Source organism: Sphaeramia orbicularis, chromosome 17 (genome assembly GCF_902148855.1).
Source record: "Sphaeramia orbicularis chromosome 17, fSphaOr1.1, whole genome shotgun sequence".
Taxonomy (NCBI): domain Eukaryota; kingdom Metazoa; phylum Chordata; class Actinopteri; order Kurtiformes; family Apogonidae; genus Sphaeramia; species Sphaeramia orbicularis.
Window position 1 is genome coordinate 54,415,897 of NC_043973.1, and position 19,511 is coordinate 54,435,407.

A 19,511-nucleotide genomic window follows, 5' to 3' on the forward strand; every position below is an offset into this window, starting at 1 on the left:
TAACAAAGATAAGAGAACCTGGGGAGTGTTTAGGAATACTGACATGTTCAGGTGATGAGTCCAAGCCCACAAAGGGTTTCATCCAGAATGTTCTGAACATGTTCCACTGTCTCTGTATTGGAAAATATAGGTGTGTTTTGGACAAGGTCAACACTGTTTCTTGCCTTTTCTGCTCTCATTTTAGGTGTTTGATGAGATAACAATGAGTTCTCCAACCATTTAGGAACTTATTCTAGAACCAGTGTGGAATTAAAATTATCAGAGGACATAGTAGAACCTAACACTCAAAAACTTAACACCATTGGAGTAACTAAAAACAAAAAACAAAACAAATCTATGAGGACTTACTACTGTATGAGAAATGAACTAAAAACCTTTTAAAAGCTGACACGATAGTCTTACTTTTAGACCATCAGAGGCCATTGGAAAAGACCTGAATAAAGGGTAAAAAACACCTAAAATGTTTCATAGAACCCTTCTAAATACTTCGTTGGTTAAATAAAACCATAGTCCAGAACCAGTCCAAATTGGGTATTTTCACTCATACTATAGTCTTACTTTTAGACCATCAGAGGTCGTTGGAAAATACCTGAAAAAAGGGTTAAAAACACCTAAAATACTTCATAGAACCCTTCTAAATACCTGATTAGTTAAATAAAACCCTTTAAAACCATATTCCAGAACCAGTCCAAATTGGGTATTTTCACTCATACTATAGTCTTACTTTTAGACCATCAGAGGTCGTTGGAAAATACCTGAATAAAGGGTTAAAAACACCTAAAATACCTCCTAGAACCCTTCCAAATGCCTCATTAGTTAAATAAAACCCTTTAAAACCATAGTCCAGAACCAGTCCAAATTGGGTATTTTCACTCATACTATAGTCTTACTTTTAGACCATCAGAGGCTGTTATAAAAAAATCTGAATAAAGGGTTAAATACACCTAAAATGCTTCATAGAACCCTTCTAAATACCTGATTAGTTAAATAAAACCCTTTAAAACCATATTCCAGAACCAGTCCAAATTGGGTATTTTCACTCATACTATAGTCTTACTTTTAGACCATCAGAGGCCGTTCATAAAAAAACCTGAATAAAGCTTAAAAACACCTAAAATACTTCCCAGAACCCTTCTAAATACCTGATTAGTTAAATAAAACCCTTTAAAACCATAGTCCAGAACCAGTCCAAATTGGGTATTTTCACTCATACTATAGTCTTACTTTTAGACCATCAGAGGCCGTTCATAAAAAAACCTAAATAAAGGGTTAAAAAAACCTAAAGTACTTCCTAGAACCCTTCTAAATACCTCATTAGTTAAATAAAACCCTTTAAAACCATAGTCCAGAACCAGTCCAAAGTGGGTATTTTCACTCATACTATAGTCTTACTTTTAGACCATCAGAGGCCGTTGGAAAAAACCTGAAGAAAGGGTTAAGAACACCTAAAATACTTCATAGAACCCTTCTAAATGCCTCATTAGTTAAATAAAACCCTTTAAAACCATAGTCCAGAACCACTCCAAATTGGGTATTTTCACTCATACTATAGTCTTACTTTTAGACCATCAGAGGCCGTTCATAAAAAAATCTGAATAAAGGGTTAAAAACACCTAAAATACTTCCCAGAACCCTTCTAAATACCTCATTAGTTAAATAAAACCCTTTAAAACCATATTCCAGAACCAGTCCAAATTGGGTATTTTCACTCATACTATAGTCTTACTTTTAGACCATCAGAGGCCGTTCATAAAAAAATCTGAATAAAGGGTTAAAAACACCTAAAATGCTTCATAGAACCCTTCTAAATACCTGATTAGTTAAATAAAACCCTTTAAAACCATAGTCCAGAACCAGTCCAAATTGGGTATTTTCACTCATACTATAGTCTTACGTTTAGACCATCAGAGGCCGTTCATAAAAAAATCTGAATAAAGGGTTAAAAACACCTAAAATGCCTCCTAGAACCCTTCCAAATGCCTCATTAGTTAAATAAAACCCTTTAAAACCATATTCCAGAACCAGTCCAAATTGGGTATTTTCACTCATACTATAGTCTTACGTTTAGACCATCAGAGGTCGTTGGAAAATACCTGAAGAAAGGGTTAAAAACACCTAAAATGCTTCATAGAACCCTTCTAAATACCTCATTAGTTAAATAAAACCCTTTAAAACCATATTCCAGAACCAGTCCAAATTGGGTATTTTCACTCATACTATAGTCTTACATTTAGACCATCAGAGGCCGTTGCAAAAAACCTGAAGAAAGGGTTAAAAACACCTAAAATGCTTCATAGAACCCCTCTAAATACCTCATTAGTTAAATAAAACCCTTTAAAACCATATTCCAGAACCAGTCCAAATTGGGTATTTTCACTCATACTATAGTCTTACTTTTAGACCATCAGAGGCCGTTCATAAAAAAACCTAAATAAAGGGTTAAAAACACCTAAAATGCTTCATAGAACCCTTCTAAATACCTGATTAGTTAAATAAAACCCTTTAAAACCATATTCCAGAACCAGTCCAAATTGGGTATTTTCACTCATACTATAGTCTTACTTTTAGACCATCAGAGGCCGTTGGAAAAAACCTGAATAAAGGGTTAAAAACACCTAAAATGCCTCCTAGAACCCTTCCAAATGCCTCATTAGTTAAATAAAACCCTTTAAAACCACAGTCCAGAACCAGTCCAAATTGGGTATTTTCACTCATACTATAGTCTGACTTTTAGACCATCAGAGGCCGTTCATAAAAAAATCTGAATAAAGGGTTAAAAACACCTAAAATGCTTCATAGAACCCTTCTAAATACCTGATTAGTTAAATAAAACCCTTTAAAACCATATTCCAGAACCAGTCCAAATTGGGTATTTTCACTCATACTATAGTCTTACTTTTAGACCATTAGAGGCCGTTCATAAAAAAATCTGAATAAAGGGTTAAAAACACCTAAAATGCTTCATAGAACCCTTCTAAATACCTGATTAGTTAAATAAAACCCTTTAAAACCATAGTCCAGAACCAGTCCAAATTGGGTATTTTCACTCATACTATAGTCTTACTTTTAGACCATCAGAGGCCGTTCATAAAAAAACCTGAATAAAGCTTAAAAACACCTAAAATACTTCCCAGAACCCTTCTAAATACCTGATTAGTTAAATATAACCCTTTAAAACCATATTCCAGAACCAGTCCAAATTGGGTATTTTCACTCATACTATTGTCTTACTTTTAGACCATCAGAGGCCGTTCATAAAAAAACCTGAATAAAGCTTAAAAACACCTAAAATACTTCCCAGAACCCTTCTAAATACCTGATTAGTTAAATAAAACTCTTTAAAACCATATTCCAGAACCAGTCCAAATTGGGTATTTTCACTAATACTATAGTCTTACTTTTAGACCATTAGAGGCCGTTCATAAAAAAATCTGAATAAAGGGTTAAAAACACCTAAAATGCTTCATAGAACCCTTCTAAATACCTGATTAGTTAAATAAAACCCTTTAAAACCATAGTCCAGAACCAGTCCAAAGTGGGTATTTTCACTCATACTATAGTCTTACTTTTAGACCATCAGAGGCCATTGGAAAAAACCTGAAGAAAGGGTTAAAAACACCTAAAATACTTCCCAGAACCCGTCTAAATACCTCATTAGTTAAATAAAACCCTTTAAAACCATAGTCCAGAACCAGTCCAAATTGGGTATTTTCACTCATACTATAGTCTTACTTTTAGACCATCAGAGGCTGTTATAAAAAAATCTGAATAAAGGGTTAAATACACCTGAAATGCTTCATAGAACCCTTCTAAATACCTGATTAGTTAAATAAAACCCTTTAAAACCATATTCCAGAACCAGTCCAAATTGGGTATTTTCAGTCATACTATAGTCTAACTTTTAGACCATCAGAGGCCATTGGAAAAAACCTGAAGAAAGGGTTAAAAACACCTAAAGTACTTCCTAGAACCCTTCTAAATAGCTCATTAGTTAAATAAAACTCTTTAAAACCATAGTCCAGAACCAGTCCAAATTGGGTATTTTCACTCATACTATAGTCTTACTTTTAGACCATCAGAGGCCGTTCATAAAAAAACCTAAATAAAGGGTTAAAAAAAACCTAAAATACTTCATAGAACCCTTCTAAATACCTGATTAGTTAAATAAAACCCTTTAAAATCATATTCCAGAACCAGTCCAAATTGGGTATTTTCACTCATACTATAGTCTTACTTTTAGACCATCAGAGGCCGTTGGAAAAAACCTGAATAAAGGGTTAAAAACACCTAAAATGCCTCCTAGAACCCTTCCAAATGCCTCATTAGTTAAATAAAACCCTTTAAAACCATAGTCCAGAACCAGTCCAAATTGGGTATTTTCACTCATACTATAGTCTTACTTTTAGACCATCAGAGGCCGTTGGAAAATACCTGAAGAAAGGGTTAAAAACACCTAAAATACTTCATAGAACCCTTCTAAATACCTCATTAGTTAAATAAAACCCTTTAAAACCATAGTCCAGAACCAGTCCAAATTGGGTATTTTCACTCATACTATAGTCTTACTTTTAGACCATGAGAGGCTGTTATAAAAAATCTGAATAAAGGGTTAAAAACACCTAAAATGCTTCATAGAACCCTTCTAAATACCTCATTAGTTAAATAAAACCCTTTAAAATCATATTCCAGAACCAGTCCAAATTGGGTATTTTCACTCATACTATAGTCTTACTTTTAGACCATCAGAGGCCGTTCATAAAAAAACCTGAATAAAGCTTAAAAACACCTAAAATACTTCCCAGAACCCTTCTAAATACCTGATTAGTTAAATATAACCCTTTAAAACCATATTCCAGAACCAGTCCAAATTGGGTATTTTCACTCATACTATAGTCTTACTTTTAGACCATCAGAAGCCGTTGGAAAAAACCTGAATAAAGGGTAAAAAACACCTAAAATGCCTCCTAGAACCCTTCCAAATGCCTCATTAGTTAAATAAAACCCTTTAAAACCATAGTCCAGAACCAGTCCAAATTGGGTATTTTCACTCATACTATAGTCTGACTTTTAGACCATCAGAGGCAGTTGGAAAATACCTGAAGAAGGGGTTAAAAACACCTAAAATACTTCATAGAACCCTTCTAAATACCTCATTAGTTAAATAAAACCCTTTAAAACCATAGTCCAGAACCAGTCCAAATTGGGTATTTTCACTCATACTATAGTCTTACTTTTAGACCATCAGAGGCTGTTATAAAAAATCTGAATAAAGGGTTAAAAACACCTAAAATGCTTCATAGAACCCTTCTAAATACCTGATTAGTTAAATAAAACCCTTTAAAACCATATTCCAGAACCAGTCCAAATTGGGTATTTTCACTCATACTATAGTCTTACTTTTAGACCATTAGAGGCCGTTCATAAAAAATCTGAATAAAGGGTTAAAAACACCTAAAATGCTTCATAGAACCCTTCTAAATACCTGATTAGTTAAATAAAACCCTTTAAAACCATATTCCAGAACCAGTCCAAAGTGGGTATTTTCACTCATACTGTAGTCTTACTTTTAGACCATCAGAGGCCGTTCATAAAAAAACCTGAATAAAGCTTAAAAACACCTAAAATACTTCCCAGAACCCTTCTAAATACCTGATTAGTTAAATATAACCCTTTAAAACCATATTCCAGAACCAGTCCAAATTGGGTATTTTCACTCATACTATAGTCTTACTTTTAGACCATCAGAGGCCGTTCATAAAAAAACCTGAATAAAGCTTAAAAACACCTAAAATACTTCCCAGAACCCTTCTAAATACCTGATTAGTTAAATAAAACCCTTTAAAACCATATTCCAGAACCAGTCCAAATTGGGTATTTTCACTCATACTATAGTCTTACTTTTAGACCATCAGAGGCCGTTCATAAAAAATCTGAATAAAGGGTTAAAAACACCTAAAATGCTTCATAGAACCCTTCTAAATACCTGATTAGTTAAATAAAACCCTTTAAAACCATAGTCCAGAACCAGTCCAAAGTGGGTATTTTCACTCATACTATAGTCTTACTTTTAGACCATCAGAGGCCGTTCATAAAAAAATCTGAATAAAGGGTTAAAAACACCTAAAATGCTTCATAGAACCCTTCTAAATACCTGATTAGTTAAATAAAACCCTTTAAAACCATATTCCAGAACCAGTCCAAATTGGATATTTTCACTCATACTATAGTCTTACTTTTAGACCATCAGAGGCTGTTATAAAAAAATCTGAATAAAGGGTTAAAAACACCTAAAATACTTCCCAGAACCCTTCTAAATACCTCATTAGTTAAATAAAACCCTTTAAAACCATAGTCCAGAACCAGTCCAAATTGGGTATTTTCACTCATACTATAGTCTTACTTTTAGACCATCAGAGGCTGTTATAAAAAAATCTGAATAAAGGGTTAAAAACACCTAAAATACTTCCCAGAACCCTTCTAAATACCTCATTAGTTAAATAAAACCCTTTAAAACCATATTCCAGAACCAGTCCAAATTGGGTATTTTCACTCATACTATAGTCTTACTTTTAGACCATCAGAGGCCGTTCATAAAAAAATCTGAATAAAGGGTTAAAAACACCTAAATTGCTTCATAGAACCCTTCTAAATACCTGATTAGTTAAATAAAACCCTTTAAAACCATATTCCAGAACCAGTCCAAATTGGGTATTTTCAGTCATACTATAGTCTAACTTTTAGACCATCAGAGGCCATTGGAAAAAACCTGAAGAAAGGGTTAAAAACACCTAAAATACTTCCCAGAACCCGTCTAAATACCTCATTAGTTAAATAAAACCCTTTAAAACCATAGTCCAGAACCAGTCCAAATTGGGTATTTTCACTCATACTATAGTCTTACTTTTAGACCATCAGAGGCTGTTATAAAAAAATCTGAATAAAGGGTTAAATACACCTGAAATGCTTCATAGAACCCTTCTAAATACCTCATTAGTTAAATAAAACCCTTTAAAACCATATTCCAGAACCAGTCCAAATTGGGTATTTTCAGTCATACTATAGTCTAACTTTTAGACCATCAGAGGCCATTGGAAAAAACCTGAAGAAAGGGTTAAAAACACCTAAAGTACTTCCTAGAACCCTTCTAAATAGCTCATTAGTTAAATAAAACTCTTTAAAACCATAGTCCAGAACCAGTCCAAATTGGGTATTTTCACTCATACTATAGTCTTACTTTTAGACCATCAGAGGCCGTTCATAAAAAAAACCTAAATAAAGGGTTAAAAAAAACCTAAAATACTTCATAGAACCCTTCTAAATACCTGATTAGTTAAATAAAACCCTTTAAAATCATATTCCAGAACCAGTCCAAATTGGGTATTTTCACTCATACTATAGTCTTACTTTTAGACCATCAGAGGCCGTTGGAAAAAACCTGAATAAAGGGTTAAAAACACCTAAAATGCCTCCTAGAACCCTTCCAAATGCCTCATTAGTTAAATAAAACCCTTTAAAACCATAGTCCAGAACCAGTCCAAATTGGGTATTTTCACTCATACTATAGTCTGACTTTTAGACCATCAGAGGCCGTTGGAAAATACCTGAAGAAAGGGTTAAAAACACCTAAAATACTTCATAGAACCCTTCTAAATACCTCATTAGTTAAATAAAACCCTTTAAAACCATAGTCCAGAACCAGTCCAAATTGGGTATTTTCACTCATACTATAGTCTTACTTTTAGACCATCAGAGGCTGTTATAAAAAATCTGAATAAAGGGTTAAAAACACCTAAAATGCTTCATAGAACCCTTCTAAATACCTGATTAGTTAAATAAAACCCTTTAAAACCATAGTCCAGAACCAGTCCAAATTGGGTATTTTCACTCATACTATAGTCTTACTTTTAGACCATCAGAGGCCGTTCATAAAAAACCTGAATAAAGCTTAAAAACACCTAAAATACTTCCCAGAACCCTTCTAAATACCTGATTAGTTAAATATAACCCTTTAAAACCATATTCCAGAACCAGTCCAAATTGGGTATTTTCACTCATACTATAGTCTTACTTTTAGACCATCAGAGGCCGTTCATAAAAAAAACCTGAATAAAGCTTAAAAACACCTAAAATACTTCCCAGAACCCTTCTAAATACCTGATTAGTTAAATATAACCCTTTAAAACCATATTCCAGAACCAGTCCAAATTGGGTATTTTCACTCATACTATAGTCTGACTTTTAGACCATCAGAGGCCGTTGGAAAATACCTGAAGAAGGGGTTAAAAACACCTAAAATGCTTCATAGAACCCTTCTAAATGCCTCATTAGTTAAATAAAACCCTTTAAAACCATAGTCCAGAACCAGTCCAAATTGGGTATTTTCACTCATACTATAGTCTTACTTTTAGACCATCAGAGGCTGTTATAAAAAATCTGAATAAAGGGTTAAAAACACCTAAAATGCTTCATAGAACCCTTCTAAATACCTGATTAGTTAAATAAAACCCTTTAAAACCATAGTCCAGAACCAGTCCAAATTGGGTATTTTCACTCATACTATAGTCTTACTTTTAGACCATCAGAGGCCGTTCATAAAAAAACCTAAATAAAGGGTTAAAAAAAACCTAAAATACTTCATAGAACCCTTCTAAATACCTGATTAGTTAAATAAAACCATTTAAAATCATATTCCAGAACCAGTCCAAATTGGGTATTTTCACTCATACTATAGTCTTACTTTTAGACCATCAGAGGCCGTTGGAAAAAAACCTGAATAAAGGGTTAAAAACACCTAAAATGCCTCCTAGAACCCTTCCAAATGCCTCATTAGTTAAATAAAACCCTTTAAAACCATAGTCCAGAACCAGTCCAAATTGGGTATTTTCACTCATACTATAGTCTTACTTTTAGACCATCAGAGGCCGTTGGAAAATACCTGAAGAAAGGGTTAAAAACACCTAAAATACTTCATAGAACCCTTCTAAATACCTCATTAGTTAAATAAAACCCTTTAAAACCATAGTCCAGAACCAGTCCAAATTGGGTATTTTCACTCATACTATAGTCTTACTTTTAGACCATGAGAGGCTGTTATAAAAAATCTGAATAAAGGGTTAAAAACACCTAAAATGCTTCATAGAACCCTTCTAAATACTTCATTAGTTAAATAAAACCCTTTAAAATCATATTCCAGAACCAGTCCAAATTGGGTATTTTCACTCATACTATAGTCTTACTTTTAGACCATCAGAGGCCGTTCATAAAAAAACCTGAATAAAGCTTAAAAACACCTAAAATACTTCCCAGAACCCTTCTAAATACCTGATTAGTTAAATATAACCCTTTAAAACCATATTCCAGAACCAGTCCAAATTGGGTATTTTCACTCATACTATAGTCTTACTTTTAGACCATCAGAGGCCGTTGGAAAAAACCTGAATAAAGGGTTAAAAACACCTAAAATGCCTCCTAGAACCCTTCCAAATGCCTCATTAGTTAAATAAAACCCTTTAAAACCATAGTCCAGAACCAGTCCAAATTGGGTATTTTCACTCATACTATAGTCTGACTTTTAGACCATCAGAGGCAGTTGGAAAATACCTGAAGAAGGGGTTAAAAACACCTAAAATACTTCATAGAACCCTTCTAAATACCTCATTAGTTAAATAAAACCCTTTAAAATCATATTCCAGAACCAGTCCAAATTGGGTATTTTCACTCATACTATAGTCTTACTTTTAGACCATCAGAGGCTGTTATAAAAAATCTGAATAAAGGGTTAAAAACACCTAAAATGCTTCATAGAACCCTTCTAAATACCTGATTAGTTAAATAAAACCCTTTAAAACCATATTCCAGAACCAGTCCAAATTGGGTATTTTCACTCATACTATAGTCTTACTTTTAGACCATTAGAGGCCGTTCATAAAAAAATCTGAATAAAGGGTTAAAAACACCTAAAATGCTTCATAGAACCCTTCTAAATACCTGATTAGTTAAATAAAACCCTTTAAAACCATATTCCAGAACCAGTCCAAAGTGGGTATTTTCACTCATACTATAGTCTTACTTTTAGACCATCAGAGGCCGTTCATAAAAAAACCTGAATAAAGCTTAAAAACACCTAAAATACTTCCCAGAACCCTTCTAAATACCTGATTAGTTAAATATAACCCTTTAAAACCATATTCCAGAACCAGTCCAAATTGGGTATTTTCACTCATACTATAGTCTTACTTTTAGACCATCAGAGGCCGTTCATAAAAAAACCTGAATAAAGCTTAAAAACACCTAAAATACTTCCCAGAACCCTTCTAAATACCTGATTAGTTAAATATAACCCTTTAAAACCATATTCCAGAACCAGTCCAAATTGGGTATTTTCACTCATACTATAGTCTTACTTTTAGACCATCAGAGGCCGTTCATAAAAAAACCTGAATAAAGCTTAAAAACACCTAAAATACTTCCCAGAACCCTTCTAAATACCTGATTAGTTAAATATAACCCTTTAAAACCATATTCCAGAACCAGTCCAAATTGGGTATTTTCACTCATACTATAGTCTTACTTTTAGACCATCAGAGGCCATTGGAAAAAAACCTGAAGAAAGGGTTAAAAACACCTAAAGTACTTCCTAGAACCCTTCTAAATAGCTCATTAGTTAAATAAAACCCTTTAAAACCATAGTCCAGAACCAGTCCAAATTGGGTATTTTCACTCATACTATAGTCTGACTTTTAGACCATCAGAGGCCGTTGGAAAAAACCTGAATAAAGGGTTAAAAACACCTAAAATGCCTCCTAGAACCCTTCCAAATGCCTCATTAGTTAAATAAAACCCTTTAAAACCATATTCCAGAACCAGTCCAAATTGGGTATTTTCACTCATACTATAGTCTTACTTTTAGACCATCAGAGGTCGTTGGAAAATACCTGAAGAAAGGGTTAAAAACACCTAAAATACTTCCCAGAACCCTTCTAAATACCTGATTAGTTAAATAAAACTCTTTAAAACCATATTCCAGAACCAGTCCAAATTGGGTATTTTCAGTCATACTATAGTCTTACTTTTAGACCATCAGAGGCCGTTCATAAAAAAATCTGAATAAAGGGTTAAAAACACCTAAAATGCCTCCTAGAACCCTTCCAAATGCCTCATTAGTTAAATAAAACCCTTTAAAACCACAGTCCAGAACCAGTCCAAATTGGGTATTTTCACTCATACTATAGTCTTACTTTTAGACCATCAGAGGCCGTTGCAAAAAACCTGAAGAAAGGGTTAAAAACACCTAAAATGCTTCATAGAACCCTTCTAAATACCTCATTAGTTAAATAAAACCCTTTAAAACCATATTCCAGAACCAGTCCAAATTGGGTATTTTCAGTCATACTATAGTCTTACTTTTAGACCATCAGAGGCTGTTATAAAAAAAACAACAACTGAATAAAGGGTTAAAAACACCTAAAATACTTCCTAGAACCCTTCTAAATACCTCATTAGTTAAATAAAACCCTTTAAAACCATATTCCAGAACCAGTCCAAATTGGGTATTTTCACTCATACTATAGTCTTACGTTTAGACCATCAGAGGCCGTTCATAAAAAAATCTGAATAAAGGGTTAAAAACACCTAAAATGCTTCATAGAACCCTTCTAAATACCTGATTAGTTAAATATAACCCTTTAAAACCATATTCCAGAACCAGTCCAAATTGGGTATTTTCACTCATACTATAGTCTTACTTTTAGACCATCAGAGGCCGTTGGAAAAAACCTGAATAAAGGGTTAAAAACACCTAAAATGCCTCCTAGAACCCTTCCAAATGCCTCATTAGTTAAATAAAACCCTTTAAAACCATAGTCCAGAACCAGTCCAAATTGGGTATTTTCACTCATACTATAGTCTGACTTTTAGACCATCAGAGGCCGTTGGAAAATACCTGAAGAAGGGGTTAAAAACACCTAAAATACTTCATAGAACCCTTCTAAATACCTCATTAGTTAAATAAAACCCTTTAAAACCATAGTCCAGAACCAGTCCAAATTGGGTATTTTCACTCATACTATAGTCTTACTTTTAGACCATCAGAGGCTGTTATAAAAAATCTGAATAAAGGGTTAAAAACACCTAAAATGCTTCATAGAACCCTTCTAAATACCTGATTAGTTAAATAAAACCCTTTAAAACCATAGTCCAGAACCAGTCCAAATTGGGTATTTTCACTCATACTATAGTCTTACTTTTAGACCATCAGAGGCCGTTCATAAAAAAACCTGAATAAAGCTTAAAAACACCTAAAATACTTCCCAGAACCCTTCTAAATACCTGATTAGTTAAATAAAACTCTTTAAAACCATAGTCCAGAACCAGTCCAAATTGGGTATTTTCAGTCATACTATAGTCTTACTTTTAGACCATCAGAGGCCGTTCATAAAAAAATCTGAATAAAGGGTTAAAAACACCTAAAATGCCTCCTAGAACCCTTCCAAATGCCTCATTAGTTAAATAAAACCCTTTAAAACCACAGTCCAGAACCAGTCCAAATTGGGTATTTTCACTCATACTATAGTCTTACTTTTAGACCATCAGAGGCCGTTGCAAAAAACCTGAAGAAAGGGTTAAAAACACCTAAAATGCTTCATAGAACCCTTCTAAATACCTCATTAGTTAAATAAAACCCTTTAAAACCATAGTCCAGAACCAGTCCAAATTGGGTATTTTCAGTCATACTATAGTCTTACTTTTAGACCATCAGAGGCCGTTATAAAAAAAACAACAACTGAATAAAGGGTTAAAAACACCTAAAATACTTCCTAGAACCCTTCTAAATACCTCATTAGTTAAATAAAACCCTTTAAAACCATATTCCAGAACCAGTCCAAATTGGGTATTTTCACTCATACTATAGTCTTACTTTTAGACCATCAGAGGCCGTTCATAAAAAAATCTGAATAAAGGGTTAAAAACACCTAAAATGCTTCATAGAACCCTTCTAAATACCTGATTAGTTAAATAAAACCCTTTAAAACCATAGTCCAGAACCAGTCCAATTTGGGTATTTTCACTCATACTATAGTCTTACTTTTAGACCATCAGAGGCCGTTGGAAAAAACCTGAATAAAGGGTTAAAAACACCTAAAATGCCTCCTAGAACCCTTCCAAATGCCTCATTAGTTAAATAAAACCCTTTAAAACCACAGTCCAGAACCAGTCCAAATTGGGTATTTTCACTCATACTATAGTCTTACTTTTAGACCATCAGAGGCCGTTCATAAAAAAATCTGAATAAAGGGTTAAAAACACCTAAAATGCTTCATAGAACCCTTCTAAATACCTGATTAGTTAAATAAAACCCTTTAAAACCATAGTCCAGAACCAGCCCAAATTGGGTATTTTCACTCATACTATAGTCTTACTTTTAGACCATCAGAGGCCGTTCATAAAAAAAACCTGAATAAAGCTTAAAAACACCTAAAATACTTCCCAGAACCCTTCTAAATACCTGATTAGTTAAATAAAACCCTTTAAAACCATATTCCAGAACCAGTCCAAATTGGGTATTTTCACTCATACTATAGTCTTACTTTTAGACCATCAGAGGCCGTTCATAAAAAAACCTGAATAAAGCTTAAAAACACCTAAAATACTTCCCAGAACCCTTCTAAATACCTGATTAGTTAAATAAAACCCTTTAAAACCATATTCCAGAACCAGTCCAAATTGGGTATTTTCACTCATACTATAGTCTTACTTTTAGACCATCAGAGGCCGTTCATAAAAAAATCTGAATAAAGGGTTAAAAACACCTAAAATGCTTCATAGAACCCTTCTAAATACCTCATTAGTTAAATAAAACCTTTTAAAACCATATTCCAGAACCAGTCCAAATTGGGTATTTTCACTCATACTATAGTCTTACTTTTAGACCATCAGAGGCCGTTCATAAAAAAATCTGAATAAAGGGTTAAAAACACCTAAAATGCTTCATAGAACCCTTCTAAATACCTGATTAGTTAAATAAAACCCTTTAAAACCATATTCCAGAACCAGTCCAAATTGGGTATTTTCAGTCATACTATAGTCTAACTTTTAGACCATCAGAGGCCATTGGAAAAAACCTGAAGAAAGGGTTAAAAACACCTAAAATACTTCCCAGAACCCGTCTAAATACCTCATTAGTTAAATAAAACCCTTTAAAACCATAGTCCAGAACCAGTCCAAATTGGGTATTTTCACTCATACTATAGTCTTACTTTAGACCATCAGAGGCCGTTCATAAAAAAATCTGAATAAAGGGTTAAAAACACCTAAAGTACTTCCTAGAACCCTTCTAAATAGCTCATTAGTTAAATAAAACTCTTTAAAACCATAGTCCAGAACCAGTCCAAATTGGGTATTTTCACTCATACTATAGTCTTACTTTTAGACCATCAGAGGCCGTTCATAAAAAAATCTGAATAAAGGGTTAAAAACACCTAAAATGCCTCCTAGAACCCTTCCAAATGCCTCATTAGTTAAATAAAACCCTTTAAAACCATATTCCAGAACCAGTCCAAATTGGGTATTTTCACTCATACTATAGTCTTACGTTTAGACCATCAGAGGTCGTTGGAAAATACCTGAAGAAAGGGTTAAAAACACCTAAAATGCTTCATAGAACCCTTCTAAATACCTCATTAGTTAAATAAAACCCTTTAAAACCATATTCCAGAACCAGTCCAAATTGGGTATTTCAGTCATACTATAGTCTTACTTTTAGACCATCAGAGGCTGTTATAAAAAAAACAACAACTGAATAAAGGGTTAAAAACACCTAAAATACTTCCTAGAACCCTTCTAAATACCTCATTAGTTAAATAAAACCCTTTAAAACCATATTCCAGAACCAGTCCAAATTGGGTATTTTCACTCATACTATAGTCTTACTTTTAGACCATCAGAGGCCGTTCATAAAAAAATCTGAATAAAGGGTTAAAAACACCTAAAGTACTTCCTAGAACCCTTCTAAATAGCTCATTAGTTAAATAAAACTCTTTAAAACCATAGTCCAGAACCAGTCCAAATTGGGTATTTTCACTCATACTATAGTCTTACTTTTAGACCATCAGAGGCCGTTCATAAAAAAATCTGAATAAAGGGTTAAAAACACCTAAAATGCCTCCTAGAACCCTTCCAAATGCCTCATTAGTTAAATAAAACCCTTTAAAACCATATTCCAGAACCAGTCCAAATTGGGTATTTTCACTCATACTATAGTCTTACTTTTAGACCATCAGAGGCTGTTATAAAAAAAACAACAACTGAATAAAGGGTTAAAAACACCTAAAATACTTCCTAGAACCCTTCTAAATACCTCATTAGTTAAATAAAACCCTTTAAAACCATATTCCAGAACCAGTCCAAATTGGGTATTTTCACTCATACTATAGTCTTACTTTTAGACCATCAGAGGCCGTTCATAAAAAAATCTGAATAAAGGGTTAAAAACACCTAAAATGCTTCATAGAACCCTTCTAAATACCTGATTAGTTAAATAAAACCCTTTAAAACCATATTCCAGAACCAGTCCAAATTGGGTATTTTCACTCATACTATAGTCTTACTTTTAGACCATCAGAGGCCGTTGGAAAAAACCTGAATAAAGGGTTAAAAACACCTAAAATGCCTCCTAGAACCCTTCCAAATGCCTCATTAGTTAAATAAAACCCTTTAAAACCACAGTCCAGAACCAGTCCAAATTGGGTATTTTCACTCATACTATAGTCTTACTTTTAGACCATCAGAGGCCGTTCATAAAAAAATCTGAATAAAGGGTTAAAAACACCTAAAATGCTTAATAGAACCCTTCTAAATACCTGATTAGTTAAATAAAACTCTTTAAAACCATAGTCCAGAACCAGCCCAAATTGGGTATTTTCACTCATACTATAGTCTTACTTTTAGACCATTAGAGGCCGTTCATAAAAAAATCTGAATAAAGGGTTAAAAACACCTAAAATGCTTCATAGAACCCTTCTAAATACCTGATTAGTTAAATAAAACCCTTTAAAACCATAGTCCAGAACCAGTCCAAATTGGGTATTTTCACTCATACTATAGTCTTACTTTTAGACCATCAGAGGCCGTTGCAAAAAACCTGAAGAAAGGGTTAAAAACACCTAAAATGCTTCATAGAACCCTTCTAAATACCTCATTAGTTAAATAAAACCCTTTAAAACCATATTCCAGAACCAGTCCAAATTGGGTATTTTCAGTCATACTATAGTCTTACTTTTAGACCATCAGAGGCTGTTATAAAAAAAACAACAACTGAATAAAGGGTTAAAAACACCTAAAATACTTCCCAGAACCCTTCTAAATGCCTCATTAGTTAAATAAAACCCTTTAAAACCATATTCCAGAACCAGTCCAAATTGGGTATTTTCACTCATACTATAGTCTTACTTTTAGACCATCACAGGCTGTTGGAAAAAAAACAACAATTGAATAAAGGGTTAAAAACACCTAAAATACTTCCTAGAACCCTTCTAAATACCTCATTAGTTAAATAAAACCCTTTAAAACCATATTCCAGAACCAGTCCAAATTGGGTATTTTCACTCATACTATAGTCTTACTTTTAGACCATCAGAGGCCGTTCATAAAAAAATCTGAATAAAGGGTTAAAAACACCTAAAATACTTCCCAGAACCCTTCTAAATGCCTCATTAGTTAAATAAAACCCTTTAAAACCATATTCCAGAACCAGTCCAAATTGGGTATTTTCACTCATACTATAGTCTTACTTTTAGACCATCAGAGGCTTTTGGAAAAAAAACAACAATTGAATAAAGGGTTAAAAACACCTAAAATACTTCCCAGAACCCTTCTAAATGCCTCATTAGTTAAATAAAACCCTTTAAAACCATATTCTTTCGGAGGCTCTTGGACTAAATCGGACTTTTCTTGGAGGATTTTTTTTAAAGCCTTGATGCTTTTGTCTCTTTAAACAAATATGAAAGTCTTCTTAAAATGATCGTATTAGAGCCTTTCAACCTAACCTGAGAAGAAAGAAACACAGAAACACACAGATGAACTTTATTGGTGTTTTCTAAATCCAAATCCATGTTGTTCATGTTATCAGGGGTTCACATCCGTCTGTGTTCAGTTTAAGGTCCACTGTAAATGGGGAGGGTCGTCTAAGGTCATGTGGGCGGTCCAGTGCAGCTTCTTCTCTGACTGGTCATACAGTGGTGATGATGATGGTCTGGATGGTCCAAGAGATCTTCATTCTTCTGTGAAGTCCATCTTATTTCCACGGTTCACATCAGGTTCATGTGGGTGTTTTTTATCCAATAAAATATGATCAAACAACAACAGCAGCACATGAAGAATAAACCAAGAAATGCATCAGTCTGTTTTTAAACCTCATGTTTGGGAAGATTGACGAAGCCTGTGACGTAAATACTTCAACCCTAACATGACGAAGAACCTGTGGAGAACATGAGCAGATGGAGTCAGTCTAGTCCAGTTTTCATGTTCACTTCAGAACCAGCACAGACGACTACAGAAACAATATCTGTGTTGGAACTAATCCCCAATTCAAGCCAAAGCATGGACGGAACCTTGTGTTTTTATGTCACAAAGAAGGATAATTAGAGCAGATTTAACCCCTAAACACCCAGAGCTACTTTAGTGTCAGCTCCCAAAGGACACTGGGTCTACATGGAACCTTTCTGAAGTGCTTTATCATCATTTATTTATAATATTATCCTGTGTATTGTGTATTTCATCAGTCGAAATCAGGTATTTTCCCAAATTGAATTCACTGATCACAAAGTTGTTAAAAGCTCAGATTAACCCTTAAACACCCAGAGTTACTTTAGTGTCAGCTCCCAAATCACTTTTTCTCTACTTAATCTGTCTTTAGTGCTTTATCACCATTTATCAAAATATTATCCTGTGTTTTTGCATTTTTTCAATGAAAATCCTGTATTTTAAAGTATTTTTTCCACTGGTCCTGTACTTTAATCCTCCTGCTCACATTACATTTGAGGGTTAATATTATTATATCAGAAACTGAGAAAACTGCAGAAAAACAGACTCAAACTAATTCAATTGGTTTCATTGGATCCATTTCATTTGTAGAAAACGTCTCCCATCAGCTTCAGAAGGAATATTCAGGTGTTTTTTTCATGTGACTGTATTGAAATAGTCTGAAATAATTCTATGTGTGTGTTGTAAACCTCATTTGATCGTATTGCTCAGTGCACAAAAAGATAAAAACTGTACAGGGTGGGGAAGCAAAATTTACAATATTTTGAGGCAGGGATTGAAAGACAGTGTATGACCAATTAGTTTATTGAAAGTCATGAGAATTTATTTGCCACAAGAAAATGTCCATAATAGAAAATGTTTTTATTCTATGTGTCCTCCTTCTTTCTCAATAACTGCCTTCACACGCTTCCTGAAACTTGCACAAGTGTTCCTCAAATATTGGGGTGACAACTTCTCCCATTCTTCTTTAATAGTATCTTCCAGACTTTCTCGTAATAGTTTTGCTCATAGTCATTCTCTTCTTTCCATTATAAACAGTCTTTATGGACACTCCAACTATTTTTGAAATCTCCTTTGGTGTGACGAGTGCATTCAGCAAATCACACACTCTTTGACGTTTGCTTTCCTGATTACTCATATGAGCAAAAGTTTCTGAAAAGGTATGGATAATAGTGTTAGCTATGATTATGACATCAATATATGTTTAGTTTCAAAACAATTGACGTTGTGCCTGCTGAGAAAAAACAACTAAATGTTCATTGTAAATTTTGCTTCCCCACCCTGTACTTTTTTCATTTTTCTTTTTTTTTTTAAATAACTGAATTATGCCTTTTCTAACTTGTCCATTTATCACCATAAATGGTGATAAATGACTTAAGAAAAGATAAATCTACAGAAAAATTCATTTGGGAACTGACATAAAAGGAGCACTGGGTCTGTAAGGGTTAAGGGGGGGGACCAGAGGGGTGCTCCACCTACAGGGGGACTGGGGGTGTGCTCCACTTACAGGGGGACAGGGGGGGGGACGGGGGGGGGGGGGGGGGTTCCACCTAAGGGGGGGTTGTTCCATCTATAGGGGGACTGGGGGGGGTGTTCCACCTATAGGAGGACTGGGGGGTTGTTCCAACTACAGGGAGATCGCGGGGGTGTTCCAACTATAGTGGGGGGTCACACTCCCCCCCCAAGGTCTACACCAGGTACTACAGAACAGCGTACGGTCGGTAGTTGAACCTCAGATCCAGGAGGCCCAATGCGGTTTTTGTCCTGGACCCTTGCTGGGGTGCTGGAGTGGACATGGTCCTCAGGTAGACAAGGGTGGAGTGTCGACTCCAGGTCAGGGGGGAAGTCCTGCCTCTGGGGGAGGAGTTTAAGTATCTCAGGATCTTGTTCATGATTGAGGGTAGGATGGAGCAGCCCATTTCTCCTCCCGTTTCTCCTCTCATGTCCCCACCCTCCTCCTCCCGTTTCTCCAT